Below are 18,657 nucleotides of genomic sequence, written 5' to 3'. Positions count from 1 at the left end.
TAATCACATCTTTTTCAAAATAGTTTTCAATCAAATCTTTTTGATTTCTAATTTCAAAATCTTTTTCAAAAATCACTTGATTTCTTTCCACTCTTACTTTCGAAAATCAATTAAGTGTTTTTCAAAATGTTTTCAAAATCTTTTAACTTAATTTTCGAAAACTTCTTCCTTTCTTCTCACATCCTTCTATTATTGGAGTACCACTCCTTCTCAATACACAATTCGAACTCCATCTAATTAAGTTCGAATTCTTCTCCTTCTGTCTTCTACTTTTCTTTTCTTCTGACACCTCAAGGAATCTCTATACTGTGACATAGAGGATTCCATATTTTCTTGTTTTCTTCTCTTTCATATGAGCAGGAACAAGGACAAAGGCATTCTTGTTGAAGCTGATCCTGAACCTGAAAGGACCTTGAAACGAAAGCTAAGAGAAGCTAAGGCACAACTCTTTGTAGAGGACCTGACCGAATTCTTCAAAGGAGAAGAACACATGGCAGTCGAAAACAATAACAATGCCAACAATGCAAGGAAGGTGCTGGGTGACTTTACTGCACCTACTCCCGATTTCTATGGGAGAAGCATCTCTATCCCTGCCATTAGAGCAAACAACTTTGAGCTTAAGCCTCAATTAGTTTCTCTAATGCAACAGAATTGCAAGTTCCATGGACTTCCATTGGAAGATCCTCATCAGTTTTTAGCTGAATTCTTGCAAACCTGTGACACTGTCAAGACTAATGGGGTTGACCCTGAGGTCTACAGACTTATGCTATTCCCTTTTGCTGTAAGAGACAGAGCTAGAACATGGTTGGACTCTCAACCTAAAGAAAGCCTGGACTCTTGGGAAAAGCTAGTCAATGCCTTCTTGGCAAAGTTCTTTCCACCTCAAAAATTGAGTAAGCTTAGAGTGGAAGTCCAAACCTTCAGACAGAAGGAAGGAGAATCCCTCTATGAAGCTTGGGAAAGATACAAACAATTAATCAGAAAGTGTCCTTCTGATATGCTTTCTGAATGGAGCATCATAGGTATTTTCTATGATGGTCTCTCTGAACTGTCCAAGATGTCTTTGGATAGCTCTTCTGGAGGATCTCTTCATCTGAAGAAGACGCCTACTGAAGCTCAAGAACTGATTGAAATGGTTGCAAATAACCAATTCATGTACACTTCTGAAAGAAATCCTGTGAACAATGGGACTAATCAGAAGAAAGGAGTTCTTGAGATTAACACTCTGAATGCCATATTGGCTCAAAACAAGATATTGACTCAACAAGTCAATATGATTTCTCAAAGTCTGTCTGGAATGCAAAATGCACCAAGCAGTACTAAGGAAGCTTCATCTGAGGAAGAAGCTTATGATCCTGAGAATCCTTCAATGGAAGAGGTGAATTACATGGGAGAACCCTATGGAAACACCTATAATCCTTCATGGATGGATCAACAGAGACCTCAACAAGGTTTCAATAACAATAATGGTGGAAGAAACAGGTTTAGCAATAGCAAACCTTTTCCATCATCTTCTCAGCAACAGATAGAGAGCTCTAAGCAGAATACCTCTGACTTAGCTACCATGGTTTCTGATCTAATCAAAACCACTCAAAGTTTCATGACTGAAACAAGGTCCTCCATCAGAAATTTGGAAGGACAAGTGGGTCAGCTGAGCAAGAAAATTTCTGAACTCCCTCCTAGTACTCTCCCAAGCAATACAGAAGAAAATCCAAAAGGAGAGTGCAAGGCCATCAACATGGCCGAATTTTGGGAGGAAGAAGAGGCAGTGAACGCCACTGAGGAAGACCTCAATGGGCGTCCACTGACCTCCAATGAGTTCCCCATTGAGGAGCCATGGGAATCTGAGGCTCAAAATGAGACCATAGAGATTCCACTGGACTTACTTCTGCCATTCATGAGCTCTGATGAATATTCTTCCTCTGAAGAGGATGAGTATATCACTGAAGAGCAAGTTGCTAAATACCTTGGAGCAATCATGAAGCTAAATGACAAGTTATTTGGAAATGAGACTTGGGAGGATGAACCTCCTTTGCTCACCAAAGAACTGGATAACTTGTCTAAGCAGAAACTGCCTCAAAAGAGACAGGATCCTGGGAGGTTTTCAATACCTTGTACCATAGGCACCATGACCATCAAGAAGGCCTTGTGTGACTTAGGGTCAAGTGTAAACCTCATGCCTCTCTCTGTAATGGAGAAATTAGGAATCTCTGAGGTGCAAGCTGCAAAAATCTCACTAGAGATGGCAGACAACTCAAGAAAACAAGCCCATGGACTTGTAGAGGATGTTCTGGTTAAAGTTGAAAACCACTACATCCCTACTGATTTCATAGTCCTAGAGACTGGGAAGTGCATGGATGAATCCATCATCCTTGGCAGACCCTTCCTAGCCACAGCAAAGGCTGTGATTGATGTTGATAGAGGAGAGTTGATCATTCAAGTGAATGAAGAATCCTTGGTGTTTAAAGCCCAAGGGTATCCCTCTGTCATCATGGAGAGGAAGCATGAAGAGCTTCTCTCAAAACAGAGCCAAACAAAGCCCCCACAGTCAAACTCTAAGTTTGATGTTGGGAGGCCACAACCAAACTCTAAGTTTGGTGTTGAACCCCCACATTCAAACTCTAAGTTTGGTGTTGGGAGGTTCCAACACGGTTCTGAGTATCTGTGAGGCTCCATGAGAGTCCTCTGTCAAGCTAATGACAATAAAGAAGCGCTTGTTGGGAGGCAACCCAATGTTTTATAATTAACTATTTTCTTTTGTTATTTTATGTCTTTTGTAGGTTGATGATCATAAGAAGTCACAAAATCAATTGAAAAAGCAAAAACAGAATCAAAAACAGGAAGAAAAACAGCACACCCTGGAGGAAGAACTCACTGGCGTTTAAACGCCAGTGAGGCTAGCAGTTGGGCGTTTAACGCCCAGTCTGGCACCATTCTGGGCGTTTAACGCCAGAAAGGGGCACCAGACTGGCGTTAAACGCCAGGAAAGGGCAAGATCCTGGCGCCAGAAATGGGCACCAGCCCGGCGTTTAACGCCAGAATTGGCTCAAAACGTGTTTTTGAGTGCCATTTGGTGCAGGGATGACTTTTCCTCGACACCTAAGGATCTGTGGACCCCACAGGATCCCCACCAACCCCACCACCCTCTCTCTTCTTCACCCATTCACCAATCACCTCAACACCTCTTCCCCAAAAATCCCTCACCTATCAAATCCCATCTTTCTCTTCACCACCCACATCCATCCTTCATTTTCTCACACCCTAAACACTACTTCTCCCCCTTTTGGCCGAACCACAAAGCCATCTCCCTCTCCTCCATTTCTTCTTCTTCTACTCTCTTCTTTCTTCATTTGCTCGAGGACGAGCAAACCTTTTAAGTTTGGTGTGGTAAAAGTGTTGCTTTTCGTTTCTCCATAACCATTTATGGCATCCAAGGCCGGAGAAACCTCTAGAAAGAGGAAAGGGAAGGCAAAAGCTTTCACCTCTGAGTCATGGGAGATGGAGAGATTCATCTCAAGGGTGCATCAAGACCACTTCAATGAAGTTGTGGCCATGAAGAAGGGTCAAATTTGATCAAAGGTTGGACCAAGTCCTCATAGACATTTGTGAAGAGGGCGTTCAATAAAAGAGAGATTCAAGAGGGAAGCCGGTTCAACTGAGAAGGCATGACCTCAAGCCCATCACTAAGAAAAGGATGGAGCAACAAGAGATCCCACTCATCATGAAATTAGAGAAGATCAAAGAATCATGAGAAAGGAGCAACAAAGACAAGGAAGAGACATTGAGGAGCTCAAACACTCCATAGGATCTTCAAAGAGGAAGAAAGAGCCGCCATCACTAAGGTGGACCCGTTCCTTGATTTCCTTGTTCTTTATTCTTCTGTTTTTCGAATTTTATGTGCTTATGTTTATCCATGTTTGTGTCTTGTGATCATTAGTGTCTTAGTGTCTATGCCTTAAAGTTATGAATGTCCTATGAATCCATCACCTCTCTTAAATGAAAACTGTTTTTATCACAAAAGAACAAGAAGTACAGGATTTCAAATTCATCTTTAAAACTAGCTTAATTAGTTTGATGTGGTGACAATACTTTTTGTTTTCTGAATGTATGCTTAAACAGTGCATATGTCTTTTGAATTTGTTGTTCATGAATGTTAAAATTGTTGGCTCTTGAAAGAATGATGAAAAAGGAGACATGTTACTGAGGATCTGAAAAATCAATAAAATGATTCTTGAAGCAAGAAAAAGCAGTGAATACAAAAAAAAAAGAGAGAGAAAAACGAAAAAAAGGGGGAGAAAAGAAAACGAAAAAAAAGAAAAGAGAAAAAGAGAAATAAAGATGTGATCCAAGGCAATAAGAGTGTGCTTAAGAACCCTGGACACCTCTAATTGGGGACTCTAGCAAAGCTGAGTCACAATCTGAAAAGGTTCACCCAATTATGTGTCTGTGGCATGTATGTATCCGGTGGTAATACTGGAAGACAGAGTGCTTTGGGCCACAGCCAAGACTCAATAAGTAGCTATGTTCAAGAATCATCATACTTAACTAGGAGAATCAATAACACTATCTGGATTCTGAGTTCCTAAAGAAGCCAATCATTCTGAATTTCAAAGGATAAAGTGAGATGCCAAAACTGTTCGGAGGCAAAAAGCTACTAGTCCCGCTCATCTAATTTGGAGCTAAGTTTCATTGATAATTTGGAGTCTATAGTATATTCTCTTCTTTTTATCTTATTTGATTTTCAGTTGCTTGGGGACAAGCAACAATTTAAGTTTGGTGTTGTGATGAGCGGATAATTTATACGCTTTTTGGCATTGTTTTTAGTATATTTTTAGTATGATCTAATTAGTTTTTAGTATATTTTTATTAGTTTTTACTTAAAATTTACTTTTCTGGACTTTACTATGCGTTTGTGTGTTTTCCTGTGATTTCAGGTATTTTCTGGCTGAAATTGAGGGACCTGAGCAAAAATCTGATTCAGAGACTAAAAAGGACTGCAGATGCTGTTGGATTCTGACCTCCCTGCACTCGAAGTGGATTTTCTGGAGCTACAGAAGCCCAATTGGCGCGCTCTCAACGGCGTTGGAAAGTAGACATCCTGGGCTTTCCAGCAATATATGATAGTCCATACTTTGCCCAAGATTTGATGGCCCAAACTGGCGTACAAAGTCACCCTCAGAAATCCCAGCGTTAAACGCCGGAACTGGCACCAAAATGGGAGTTAAACGCCCAAACTTGCATAAAAGCTGGCGTTTAACTCCAAGAAGAGTCTCTACACGAAAATGCTTCATTGCTCAGCCCAAGCACACACCAAGTGGGCCCGGAAGTGGATTTTTATGTCATTTACTCATCTCTGTACACCCTAGGCTACTAGTTTTCTATAAGTAGGACCTTTTACTATTGTATTTTCATCTTGGTTCTTCTGGTTCCCTCTCTGGGGCCGAAACCAATGATCACTTTTGTTCTTATGTATTTTCAACGGTGGAGCTTCTACACACCATAGATTAAGGTGTGGAGCTCTGCTGTACCTCGAGTATTAATGCAATTACTATTGTTCTTCCATTCAATTCCGCTTGTTCTTTGTCCAAGATATCACTTGTTCTTCAACTTGATGAATGTGATGATCCGTGACACTCATCATCATTCTCACCTATGAACAAGGTGACTGACAACCACTTCTGTTCTACAAGCAACCAAGGCTCTAGTGAATATCTCTTGGACTCTTTAACCAGAGTCTTCGTGGTATAGGCAAGAACTGATGGCGGCATTCAAGAGAATCCGGAAGGTCTAACCTTGTCTGTGGTATTCTGAGTAGGATTCAATGACTGAATGACTGTGACGTGCTTCAAACTCCTGAGGGCGGGGCGTTAGTGACAGACGCAAAAGAATCACTGGATTCTATTCCGGCCTGATTGAGAACCGACAGATGAATTCCGCTATGCTGTGACAGAGCATATGCAATCGCTTTCACTGAGAGGATGGGAGGTAGCCACTGACAACGGTGAAACCCTTGCTTAAGCTTGCTATGGAAGGGAGTAAGAAGGATTGGATGAAGACAGTAGGAAAGCAGAGAGACGGAAGGGAAGGCATCTTCATGCGCTTATCTGAAGTTCCTACCAATGAATTACATAAGTATCACTATCTTTACCTTTGTGTTATTTTCGTTCATCACCATTACTATTTGAGTTTGCCTGACTAAGATTTACAAGATGACCATAGCTTGCTTCAATACTAACAATCTCCGTGGGATCGACCCTTACTCGCGTAAGGTTTATTACTTGGACGACCCAGTGCACTTGCTGGTTAGTTGTGCGAAGTTGTGTAATGCCATGGTATTGAGCTACCAAGTTTTTGGGGTTCATGACCGGGGGTTATGAGAGTTGTGAAAAGTATTGTTCACAATTTCGCGCACCATTCATGTTACACATGTTTCCCAACTCGCTGATTCTTACACGAATCAGACTCAGAATCATAAGCAAAACCATCACCAGTTGTTCTGTCTCAGCAACTCTATATCAATACATCATACCCTCGCCTGGAGCTAGTGAAATCACATCACTGCGTCTACCCAGGGGACTCAAATTATCTCATTCAAAAATCATCATCATGCAATCGCATTATCAATTCATCTCATCAAGAACAGCCACCAACATCCACCGACACCAACATGAGGGATCTCTCAGTTGTACAAACACAAGCAATACAGACAAGTAATACACAAATAAGGTACAAGTAGAACAAGTAGCACGTAATCAGGTAACATAGCATGTATGATATAGAAATCCAAAACAAATAGGCAAACCCAAACAATTCAAACATATGCAAATGATGTATGCCTGCCCTATGGCTGATGATATCATCTGTCGGTTATATAGCCAACCCGACATGTCCTGGTAGCTAACCGTTGGACAGAAACACCCCTTGCGGAGCAAGTAGGTTTGAGCTACAACCCCCTTGCTACTACCCGCTCAACCCAGAGCCAGTGGAACAACCACTACTGCGGCTACTACCCAGGCGGGTGTTTAAAAGCTCAACCTGGAGCCAGTGGAACAACCACTACTACGGCTACTACCCAGGCGTCACAATCTCTGACCTGGAGCAAGTGGGACGAACCACAACCCTTGCTACTGCCCAGGTATCTTAAGCATTAACCCGGAGCAAGCGGGACGGACCACAACCCTTGCTACTGCCCAGGTATCTCAAACATATATTCATTCAATCTCAATTCATATTGTCAATCCTCATTGTTATCAAATCTCAAACATTAACCTGGAGCAAGTGGGACGAACCACAACCCTTACTACTACCCAGGTATCACAAATACATTCATTCAAAACTCCATAATTAAACTCATTTATCATAAACATCCTTTTCCGTCTCACACCCGGAGCAAGTGGACAACGCCACTGCCTACTACCCGGGGTTACACATCACATTTCAACATCTTCCATTATTATCCATTTAACACATTCATTCATTAATCATGTATGCAATTATTCTCAGCCATAATCAATAATGGCTTTGCCGTGACCCGGCAATAACTCAGCCATCCGGCTCATGGTCCAATCAAGAACCAGCCATTTATCAATAAATATAGCCCTTCGGCTAATGGCATACACTGTACTCCCACCGTCATCCTCCATATCTCATATAATCATCGTTGATCATCATTGATCATAACTTTTCCCCTTGCTTCACTCGCAAGTTACCACATCCCCTAGCTCCTTTCTCATTGCTAGGCATATCATAATGATTTAATACATAAGGGGTGAGATCGGAGGCTTAGAAGTATGAGATTTGGCTTTTAATACTCAAAAATCAACTTTGGGATGAAAACAGGGCCACGCGTACGCGTACTCCACGCGCACGCGTGGATGGCCAGAAAACTCATTGGCGCATATGCGCCATTCACGCGGACGCGTGGATTGAAAAATAGATAACGACGCGTACGCGTCAGCCACGCGTACGCGTCAGCCACGCGTACGCGTGGGTACACTTGCGCCCCAGGCACAAGACTGGCACAACTCTGGCACAACTCTCGGGAAAATGGCTAGGCAATGGGTGCAGCGCATCGACGCGCACGCACACACCACGCGCACGCGTGGATGGTGCCTTCTCGAAGAACGACGCGTACGCGCCAAGTGCACCTACGCGTGGAGGGTCATTCTGCTAAAAATTTTCTAAGTTAAAAGCTGCAGAATTTACAGATTCAACCCCCAATCTTCCGACGGACATAACTCTCTCATTTTAAATCGTTTTTCACCCGTCCTTCGAACGACATGGACATCCCGGATCCAAATTCATTTCTAAACAGATTTGGCACAAAACAGAGATCCGTAGTCCAAGTTATGTCCCGTCAAAGTATGCCCAAAAACCATGTTTTTCATACAAAACCACAAAGTGCCATTTTCAAAACAAGTCATTTTCAACTCTTTTCAAGATCAATCAAAACATGCCAATTTCATCCCTTTTCTTTGAAATCAATCAAAATATATCAAATTCAATATCAAGCCTCCTCAACTCATACATTAACACTTTACTACGATTCACAAAACCGCCATATAACCATTTTTACCCATTTCAAACAAATGGCTAAATTACAAACACATCAACATGTCATACATCCTTCCTCATCTCAATTTTCAACAATACTATTTCCAATCAACCATCATTATACATAATCAATATCATAATCACTATCACGTGGTTTCTCCCACAAATCAACCTTAATCATTCCTCAAGCATATATCACAATATATATACCTCTCATGCATCATCATACCATCAAGACATCAATAATCATACTCACATATATGACCACATAATATTTCTCAACCCAAAACCAAACATACCTCATCTACATAATTTCACCCAAAATTACCAAATTCCACACTTCAACTCCTCAAACCTTATTATTCAACAATCAACCCAATCATTCGCATATTCATTATCTGAAATTCATCCAATCACTTGTGTCATCATACAATGCACCCATCAACTTACCTTCCTTACCTCTTTCCGGCCTCCGGCCCAATTTCACAATTTAAATGCATAAACCACAAATTAATACTCATTACTCAATACATCAAATTTTCAATACACCAAGCATACAAGGCCACACAATTCTTAATCCAATCATCAATTCACATTACATACCAACTATGCATATTAGCATCAACCATTTACACAATCCAAACTTAATCCTAGGGGCATCTAGCCTAGGAATTCTCATCACACCACACGGTATTTCAATAAAACTTAAACCGTACCTCTTGTAGCCAAATCAATTGAGCCTCTTCTTTGGGAGTCTCCACCAACCTTAGCTCCAAGCCTCACCAAAGCTCCTCAAGCAACACCAATCTCCCAATCGTGCACCAAAACCATCAAATGCACTAACATAACCAATATTACATACATACATCAACCTAGGGCTCATAAAGATGATAAATCACAAGAGTTTGAGCACTTCTTACCTCAGCCCATATGAAGTAGGGATAGAACCCACTTAGAATCCATGTTGGAGTATCCCTAAACACCCAAAATCACAAGATTTCAACACTAACTTCCCAAAAACGTGTAACAGTGGGGAATTTCGAAAACTGGGCAGAGATGAATGGAATACTCACCACAAAACTTAGATAGAATTGTAGAGGATGAGAAGAGCGACGCGTGACCGCAAACGGCTCGTCAATCGGAGCTCCGTAACTCAAGTTATGGTGGTTTGAAGATCAAAGAGAGTTAGGTTTTCTCTCTTCTCTTCTCTCTTCTCAATTCAGCGCCCCACACACCTTCTTTAGGGAAAAATGAGCTGAAATGCTCATAACTAATGCTTATATATGTTGGGTCTTGGGCCCACTTAGGCCCGGTTCATTTATTTTTGTCCGTTGGCCCAATTTTGGACCAAAACCTTTAAGATTAGTGCTCTAAATCGCACTTTAAATATTTCTACCTCCCCTAATCATAATTCCTCATTTCTTAATCTTATTTACTCATAATCAATTTTCTCAGCTGCAGTACCAGACAGGTCTCAGCCGGTACTGCCGGTCAAAATTCCACTGCGCGCTTTTACGCAGAAAACTATGTCTTCCGACTCGGAAAAATTCACTGAATCCAAAAATCATATTTAAATCATCAAATTCCAATTGCCAATTATTCCAACCATATTCGCTCCTACTTAACTCATTATTTAATTAATTTCGGTTAGACCGGGTATTACATGACTCGAATCTCATTCGTCACACAAAATCTAGGACGAAGATCAAGTATAACTCTTCTCTAATCCTACTTCCTAGTTTCAATAGGAATTTTTTTTTATAGATCCTAGTTTCAATAGGATTTATTCTTATTATTTGCACACATTAATTTGAATCACCTAATTAATAATATTTTGGATAAATTATATTCACTTTCCTAAAATATTTCTAAATTATTACTCTCATCTCTTCTATAATTATCTAATTTATACTAACCATCCCTAACTTATGATTTTTATTTTTGAAGTGATTTTCTGAAGTGATTTTGAATTTTTTATATACTTGCTGCTTTGGTACAAGGAACAAGAAAATGGGAGTTTGAAAGGTAATTGAATTGCAGTTCCAATTAAAGATCCAGCTTTCAGATTGAAGAAAATTTGAATACTTTTACTCTTGTATCTTGGTTCTTGAGTATAGTTCTCTTTTTTTTTTTTTTGTCTTGCTGTGCAGTGAATGTAGCAGTGCTAGTTCTTCCAATAGTCAGTTCAGTGGTTGCTTTGGTGGTTGGAATTGTTATTGAGATTTATATCTGGAAACACATATACATTCAAAAGAAAAGAAGAGGTAAGTGACTTATTAGTACCTTACTGTACTTGCTTAGGAGACAATTTTGTTTAAGAATGTTTACTCATCCTGATCATCATTCTGGCTTCAAGGTTCATATGATGCACGTTTTGCATTTTCATAGGCTTGTATAGATATATAAATATATAATATAATATAAAGTCTCTTTGTATACTTCGCTGGAAGTTGTACTTTAGTGGCAAATTTGTTTGATGGGTTATTGTAGTTGAAATTTCTATTTTGCCTTATTTAAGAGAGATCATTTTTACTTATTATTTGTCCATGCATCATGGTCCTCTTTTGAAACACATATAGTACGTCGTCAGAATGTATTAACAAATATTTGTCTTCGGGTACTGTGTACTCTTTATGTGTTTAATTAATATAATGATCATAATATAAGATAATTCATGTGTCGTAATTAATCCTTGTTAAGGAATTATGAAAGTCCCGTTTAAATATGGGTTATATGGCATCCCCTCCTAATTCTTGATTATTAACTACAATAATAAACAAGTAAAAAGTATTTTAAGGCAAAAAGAAATTAGTATAGCATAGGTAGATACTAAGGGAAACTCATGTATTATAGTTATCTATAATTTTATGGAGTTTGGATCCTTGGAAGGTCCTCTTCCATCAAAGCTCTTCAGCATTCCTCAAATTCAGCAAGTGTAAGTTCCTAAGATCCTTGTTTTGAACCTACCCTTATTATGTTATATAAAAATTGATGTTACTTGCAATGTAGAAAACTGGGAAAGGAACCCCAACATGACAACTTGAATCGGCTCGATCCACCGCGTATGTTCTCAATTATTGTTACCAGCACACAAAAACTTGCAATTGTAATTGTAATTAATTATGATTATGATGTGTGATTTGATTGATCCTTGTAGGTTGCTTGAAGCTTCTGCCAGTTGAAGAACTTGAACACCTTGATATTCCTGTGACAGAAGAGTCTAATGGCCCTGTTAACCAGGTTCTATATGTTTCAGAGGGCGAGTCTTCTTTTGTAGGACGGAATGCTACCTTTTCTCTTGCGAGATTTAATTTGTTCACTGGAAATCAAACATTAGAGCAGAGAGATACAAGTTTTGAGGTCATTATCTGTTTATCCTTATTTATTTTAAGACCTAATATTTGAATATTATTAAATGGGGAGATGGATTTCTCCTAAAGTTGTAGCAAGGATTTACATGGTTTTGTTACTTGAACTTTTTAATATGCTTACTATGCTCATATTATGCTCTGTTTTTCTTCATATAGATTAAGAAATCTGTGATGGTACATTGTGGTTTCTACAGTTTAAATGGAGGGTTTAATGATGGTTTCAGTGGCTAAGAGAAGGGGGGTTGAATCTTAGCCCCTTTTTCGCTTGTTAACACTTGCTGGACTTGGAAGAAATTTTTCTGTTTTTAGCTCGTCCCTAGCCACGAGACATTTTCATTTTGTCTCGTCACTTGACACGAGACATTTTTGATTTTTCATCTGAACAGTAAAAACAGAATTGAAGTAGGAAGAGAGAGAGAAGATTAGACCCAGATATATCCTGGTTCAGCTGCTAAGTGCAGTGCAGCCTACATCCAGTCTCCATCACAACAATGATGGAATTTCACTATAATCATCCAGATTACAACTTGTAAAGTGCTAACCCAACTTACAAGGGGATTCTCACAGAATCATGAAACACAACACAGATGTACAAAGGAACTCTAAGACATCTATGGCCTTTTTCTTTTAATTTTGCACTCTCTGCCTTTTTCCGCTCTATGGTTTTTTCATACAAACCTCACTGTTTGCCTTTTTCCATGAGACTCAAGACATGACAAAATTAAACAGAAAAATACTAAACAGAATACTTTGAAGGAGAAGAACATATGTTAGCTCAGGTAGCTCTGAGAACACTGTGCCTTGCACTCTCACACTTTCTCCTTGCTTCAACCCGTGGCTGTTCTCTCTTTTTATAGAAGAGGGAAGCCTCCACACTTGAAGCCAAAACCCAAGCTTAACTTCTTTTCCTTCAAACATAACCGGTTCGGCCACAGAGAGAGAAGAGGTAACTAATGCAAAAACCAACATGCAAATACCTCTAGTCCTTCCTTGGTCATCACTCTTCATCAATCCGAGCGCTCCATCCTTGGCTTCCTCTCCAAGATGGATTTCTGGCCCTTGATGCTTCATGATGATGATGGCTTGATCTGCTCCAATCTCTGCCTCTTCCATCACTTCGCCACTCTAGCTACTTCCTGTGGTGGTTGAGCAGAATCAGAGACAAGCCATCCTCCAAAGATCTTCCTTGCTGGCCGAATCTTCATCTTTCTTTTGAGTATGAAGGATCCGAGATTACCTCACCAAATCTTACCACTTTTTGGTGATAATCTCAGCCACAGCATACTTTTCTTTTTCTTTTTCGTGCCATCAACTCGATGGTCTTTAGGCTTGCTTTCCCTTCCTTTCGGTAGCTCCATGTAGCTTCCATGGCTTCCTGGTTAATGACCAAAGAAAGAAGAAGAAAGAGATGAGAGAGAAGAGAGAAAATATTCAATGGATTTGAACAATAATCAATGAACAAAGAAATAGAATAAAAGTGAATTCAAGTTTCTCATTTCCCTTTGTTGAGTAGCGTGTAGTGTCATAATGGCCATCAAATCAATCTTCTCTCTCTTTCTTATGTTTCCAATGCATTAATTAAATTTGAATTCCATCCGAAATGAGAATTGGAATCCGTTGGGAAGCATGAAACAAATGTTAACATTTGCTTTCATGATGGACTTTGGATTCGGATCATGTATGGAAACATTCATCAAAATTGAAATTGGGCTTTGTTGCAATAAAGCTTAGTCTGACCCAATAAAATTTTGATTCAATCAAATTAATAGGGCTTATGATAATGTTTGAGTTTTGGCCCAATTAATTTGTTTTTCATTCAGCCATAAGAAACTAACTCATATTAATGCTGAATATTTTAATCATTGGGCTAGCAACATTTTCTTTTAATTCGGCCCAATATTAAACCTGCACAACAAAATTATTAATTAACATATGATTAATGAAGATAGAATTAATAATTTTGCAGTTAAGTATTTTAATAATGTTTGTTTATCACAAATATGAATTTGGAGTTTTCCAAACTCATCAATCTCCTCTTTGATGACAAACATTATTAAAATTGAAATGGGAAGAAATTTAAAGATTGAGTACGAGTACTCCCTTTGAAGATTGAATTTCTCCCCCTTTCAAATTATCACATGACTCCCCCTTGATGTATGCTATTTTACCAAGGGAAGCACTAAACCTGTGACATTTAATCAAGCTTCAAGTAACAATGTTATTTAGCAAATTTTATGATGCTAAATGCTTGATTTATGAGCAGTTTTAATTGATAATCAAAACTCATTTGATATCATAAACTGATTTACTGCTCAACCCTTTACACACATCAACTAAGCACAAAACAATGTTGTTCAAAAATATTTCAATTATTTTCCAGTCAAGATATCAGAGCCATATTATTTAAGAAGGAAAATAATTTTTGAATCACATGATCACATCAAAGCATGGCAGTTGTTAGACATCATAGTTTAAAGAAACTGCTAAAAATAAATTTTCAAACCAACATATTTATCAAGATGAATAAGAATATTCTAATTTCAATAAAACATGTTCATCAAGATAAATCAACAATCAGGCATTCAATAAGTCAAACATCATTATAAACCAATTGCCAAGTATAAGCAGCAGTATAAACCAAATGCCAAGTATAAGCAGCAGTAATCATAGTGAAACAAATATGATAACATGCATTCTTTAAACAAGGGTGATCATGAATTTTCATCAATTGAAAATTTCATCCCCTGTTTTCAGCAAATCCTTCCCTGTTTTCCTGTTTTATTAGTTTCAATTTCCAGCACTATTTCTCAATTTCAATTTTCAGCACCATTTCTCCCCCTTTTGGCATCAAGGGGCACTGCAAAATAAATGAAAACAACATACAAGAGGCAGAATATTTGTTTTTCACCAAAACACAATGGTCCAGTAAGCACACATGCATTTGAGCAAGTGACAATTAAAGTTCAACTTGAAATCAATCCACTAACACAAAATGCTCAAAACAGAGCCAGATCAAAGCATAAAACAGAGCAAAACAGGTCTGCAAAACAACACAATAAATCAATGAAACATAACAGTTTCAATTCAGCCTTCTTTTTTTTCTCCCCCTTTTGTCATCAAGGAGGGACCCTGCAAAAAATGAGAAAAAAAAACAATGCAGTCCATACTAATTCAAGACAAGTGAAAATAGTTCCTAGAATCAAGGGATGAGGGAAGAATAATGATTTGATTTGACAACTTCCCAAAAGTTTAATTTAAAAAAAATGAGGAACGGGTCAGATTGAGGTTAAAGAGATTTGGTGGGGCCCAAAATAATTAACTTCAGTTCAGTCTCCCCCTGTATCATCGCCCGTTCAATACATCCTGAAATTTGTCTCCTGCTTTCCTACGAGACAAAACCAAACAGAATCAACATGATTCACAAAATATCAACAGAACTTAAATCAATCATTCCCAAGCTTTTTCTTAGTGAACAGAATCTATCTTCACAGAGTGGTTTTGTAAAAATATCAGCAAGTTGTTCTTCAGATTTTACAAATTGAATATCAATAGTACCCTTTTGCACATGTTCTCTAATAAAATGATATTTGATTTCAATGTGCTTTGTTCTTGAGTGCAGAACAGGATTTTTGGAAATATTTATTGCACTCATGTTGTCACAAAATAAGGGTATGCTATTGATTTTTAATTTGTAATCTTCCAATTGAGTTTTTAACCAAATTAATTGTGAACAACAAGCAGATGCGGATATATATTCAGCTTCAGCTGTGGATAGAGCCACTGTGGCTTGCTTCTTGCTTGACCACATGTTGAGTGAGCTTCCAAGGAAGCAACACATGCCCGAGGTGCTCCTTCTATCCACTCGATCTCCCGCATAATCTGCATCACAAAACCCTACTGCACAAAAATCATCAGATTTTGGATACCACAAGCCATAATCACATGTTCCCTTAATATATCTAATGATGCGTTTAACTGCCGATAAATGGGATTCTTTTGGGTGAGATTGAAATCTTGAACATACACCCACACTTTGAACAATATCCGGTTTAGAGGAAGTAAGATACATTAGTGAGCCGATCATTCCCCTATACCGTGTCTCATCCACATTTTGGCCATCATCATCCTTTTCAAGTTTAGTGTTAGGATGCATTGGTGTTTTCATTGGTTTGGAATTTTCTAAGCCAAATTTCTTTATCAATTCTTTTGCATACTTTCCTTGGTGAATAAAGGTACCACTAGGAGTTTGTTTAATTTGGAGGCCAAGAAAGAAAGTTAGCTCTCCCATTAAACTCATTTCAAACTCACTAGTCATGAGTTTTCCAAACTCTTCACACAAGGACTCATTGGCCGATCCAAACACAATATTATCAACATAAACTTGAACAAGAAGGATGTCATCATTAGAAGCTTTAATGAACAAAGTAGTGTCAGTGGTTCCCCTTTGAAAATGATTTTCTAATAGGAAGGCACTAAGCCTTTCATACCAAGCTCTAGGAGCTTGTCTAAGGCCATAAAGAGCCTTTGAAAGTTTAAAAGCATGATTAGGAAAATCTTTATGTTCAAAACCGGGGGGTTGAGCCACATACACTTCTCTATCAATAAAGCCATTAAGGAAAGCACATTTAACATCCATTTGAAACATTTTGAAACCCTTATGGGCAGCATAGGCAAGAAGCAGCCTAATTGCTTCCTTTCTAGCTACCGGAGCAAAAGATTCATCAAAATCAATTCCCTCTTCTTGATCGTAACCTTGGGCCACTAATCTAGCCTTGTTACGAACAACTTGTCCATTCTCACCAAGTTTATTTTTAAATACCCATTTAGTACCCGTTACCTTCTTACCATCCGGATGAGGTACTAATGTCCAAACCTCATTCTTGTCAAATTGGGCAAGCTCTTCTTGCATGGCCTTGACCCACGATGGATCTTCAAGAGCTTGTTTGACATTGTTAGGCTCCATTTGTGACAAGAGAGTAAAATTGCTAGGTTCGGTTTGCCTTTTGGTGGAGGATCTTGTGGTTATACCTTGAGAGGGATCACCAATGATGAAGTCATGAGGATAACCCCTCATGGACTTCCATTCTCTAGGCTTTCGGACAGGTGTTGAGCTTTGATGATCTTCTGGTGGTCTCACTGTTTCAGTTTCTCGTATCTGCTCAGGAGATAAAATGGAAGTTTCTCCTTCGATCTGACGAGACAAAACTGGGCTGACAGATTCTTCATTTTGCACAGATTTGGGATTTTCTTTATTTATTCCATCTTTTTCACAATCTGATTCATTATCCTTTACAGTACTAGGAGTTAAGTTAGAATCACAAAAAGTAACATGTATGGATTCCTCTATGGTTCTATATTCTTTGAGATAAACTCTATAAGCCTTGCTTGTGGTGGAATATCCAACAAACATTCCTTCATAGGATTTTGGATCAAATTTTCCAAGGTTTTCCTTATTGTTAAGTACAAAGCATTTGCATCCAAAAACATGAAAGTACTTAAGATTTGGAGGGGTTTCTTTCCATAGCTCATAAGGAGTTTTCTTTAACCATTTTCTAATGATTGTTCTATTCAAAATATAACATGCTGTGTTCACAGCTTCAGCCCATAAGAATTTGGGAATTTCATTCTCACATAGCATGGCCCTAGTCATTTCTTGAAGGCTTCGATTCCTTCTTTCAACCACCCCATTTTGTTGGGGGGTTCTAGGGCATGAAAAATTATGAGAAATCCCTAAGTCATCACAGAATTTTTCAAAGTCTTGATTTTCAAATTCTCTTCCGTGATCACTTCTCAAATGGGCAATTTTCAAATCCTTTTCATTTTGAATTTTCTTACAAAGGGTGGAGAAGGCATAAAATGCATCATTCTTATGAGCAAGGAAAAGTACCCACCCAAATCTAGAGTAATCATCTACCACCACAAGACCATAGTGTTTACCTCCTAAACTTTGAGTTCTAGTAGGACCAAAAAGATCAATATGTAACATTTCCAATGGCCTTTTGGTTGAGATTCCATCTTTTGATTTAAAAGAGGATTTTACTTGTTTGCCCAATTGGCAAGCATCACAAGTAAGATCCTTATCAAACTTGATGTTTGGAATTCCTCTAACCAAATTCTTTTTGACTAGCTTAGAAATTTGGTACATGCTAGCATGACCCAACTTTCTATGCCATAGCCATTTTTCAGATTCAAGAGAGGCGAAGCATGTTACATTTTGTTCCTTTAAATCCTCAAGAGTTAATCCATACACATTATTGCATCTTTTAGCTTCAAATAGAACATCCCCAGTTTTCTCACAAACTACTAAGCAAACAAGCTTCTTAAAAATAACTTCAAAGCCTAAATCACACAATTGACTAACACTAAGCAAGTTATGTTTCAAGCCATGTACAAGAAGAACATCCTTTATACAAGATGAGAGATTTTTACCCACTTTCCCAACAGCCACTATTTTTCCTTTTGCATCATCACCGAATGTGACAAATCCTCCATCATATTCATCAAGCTTTATGAAGAAGGTTGTCTTTCCGGTCATATGCCTAGAACATCCGCTATCCATGTACCACATATTTTCTTTCTTCTTGGATGCTAGGCATACCTGCTCTACCTCATTTGCCATGAGACAAGGCTGTGACTTAGTCTCAGATTCTTCATCATCATCATCTGAGTCATTCTCCAAATCTTCCCATGAAGCCATCAGTCCCTTTTTCTTTTCCCTTTTTGGCTTTTCTTC

General features: G+C 38.6%; 1 non-coding gene across 1 annotated transcript; it reads right to left on the bottom strand.

Moving 5' to 3' along the window:
* Positions 1–895: 895 nt before the first annotated feature.
* On the bottom strand, positions 896–1,003 carry LOC112699869 (small nucleolar RNA R71). The gene has a single exon (XR_003152803.1). It is a non-coding gene; the product is annotated as a small nucleolar RNA R71 (small nucleolar RNA).
* Positions 1,004–18,657: the final 17,654 nt, after the last annotated feature.

The sequence above is a fragment of the Arachis hypogaea genome, chromosome 6 (genome assembly GCF_003086295.3).
Source record: "Arachis hypogaea cultivar Tifrunner chromosome 6, arahy.Tifrunner.gnm2.J5K5, whole genome shotgun sequence".
In the NCBI taxonomy this organism is placed as follows: Eukaryota; Viridiplantae; Streptophyta; class Magnoliopsida; order Fabales; family Fabaceae; genus Arachis; species Arachis hypogaea.
This window is presented reverse-complemented; position numbering and strand designations above follow the sequence as displayed.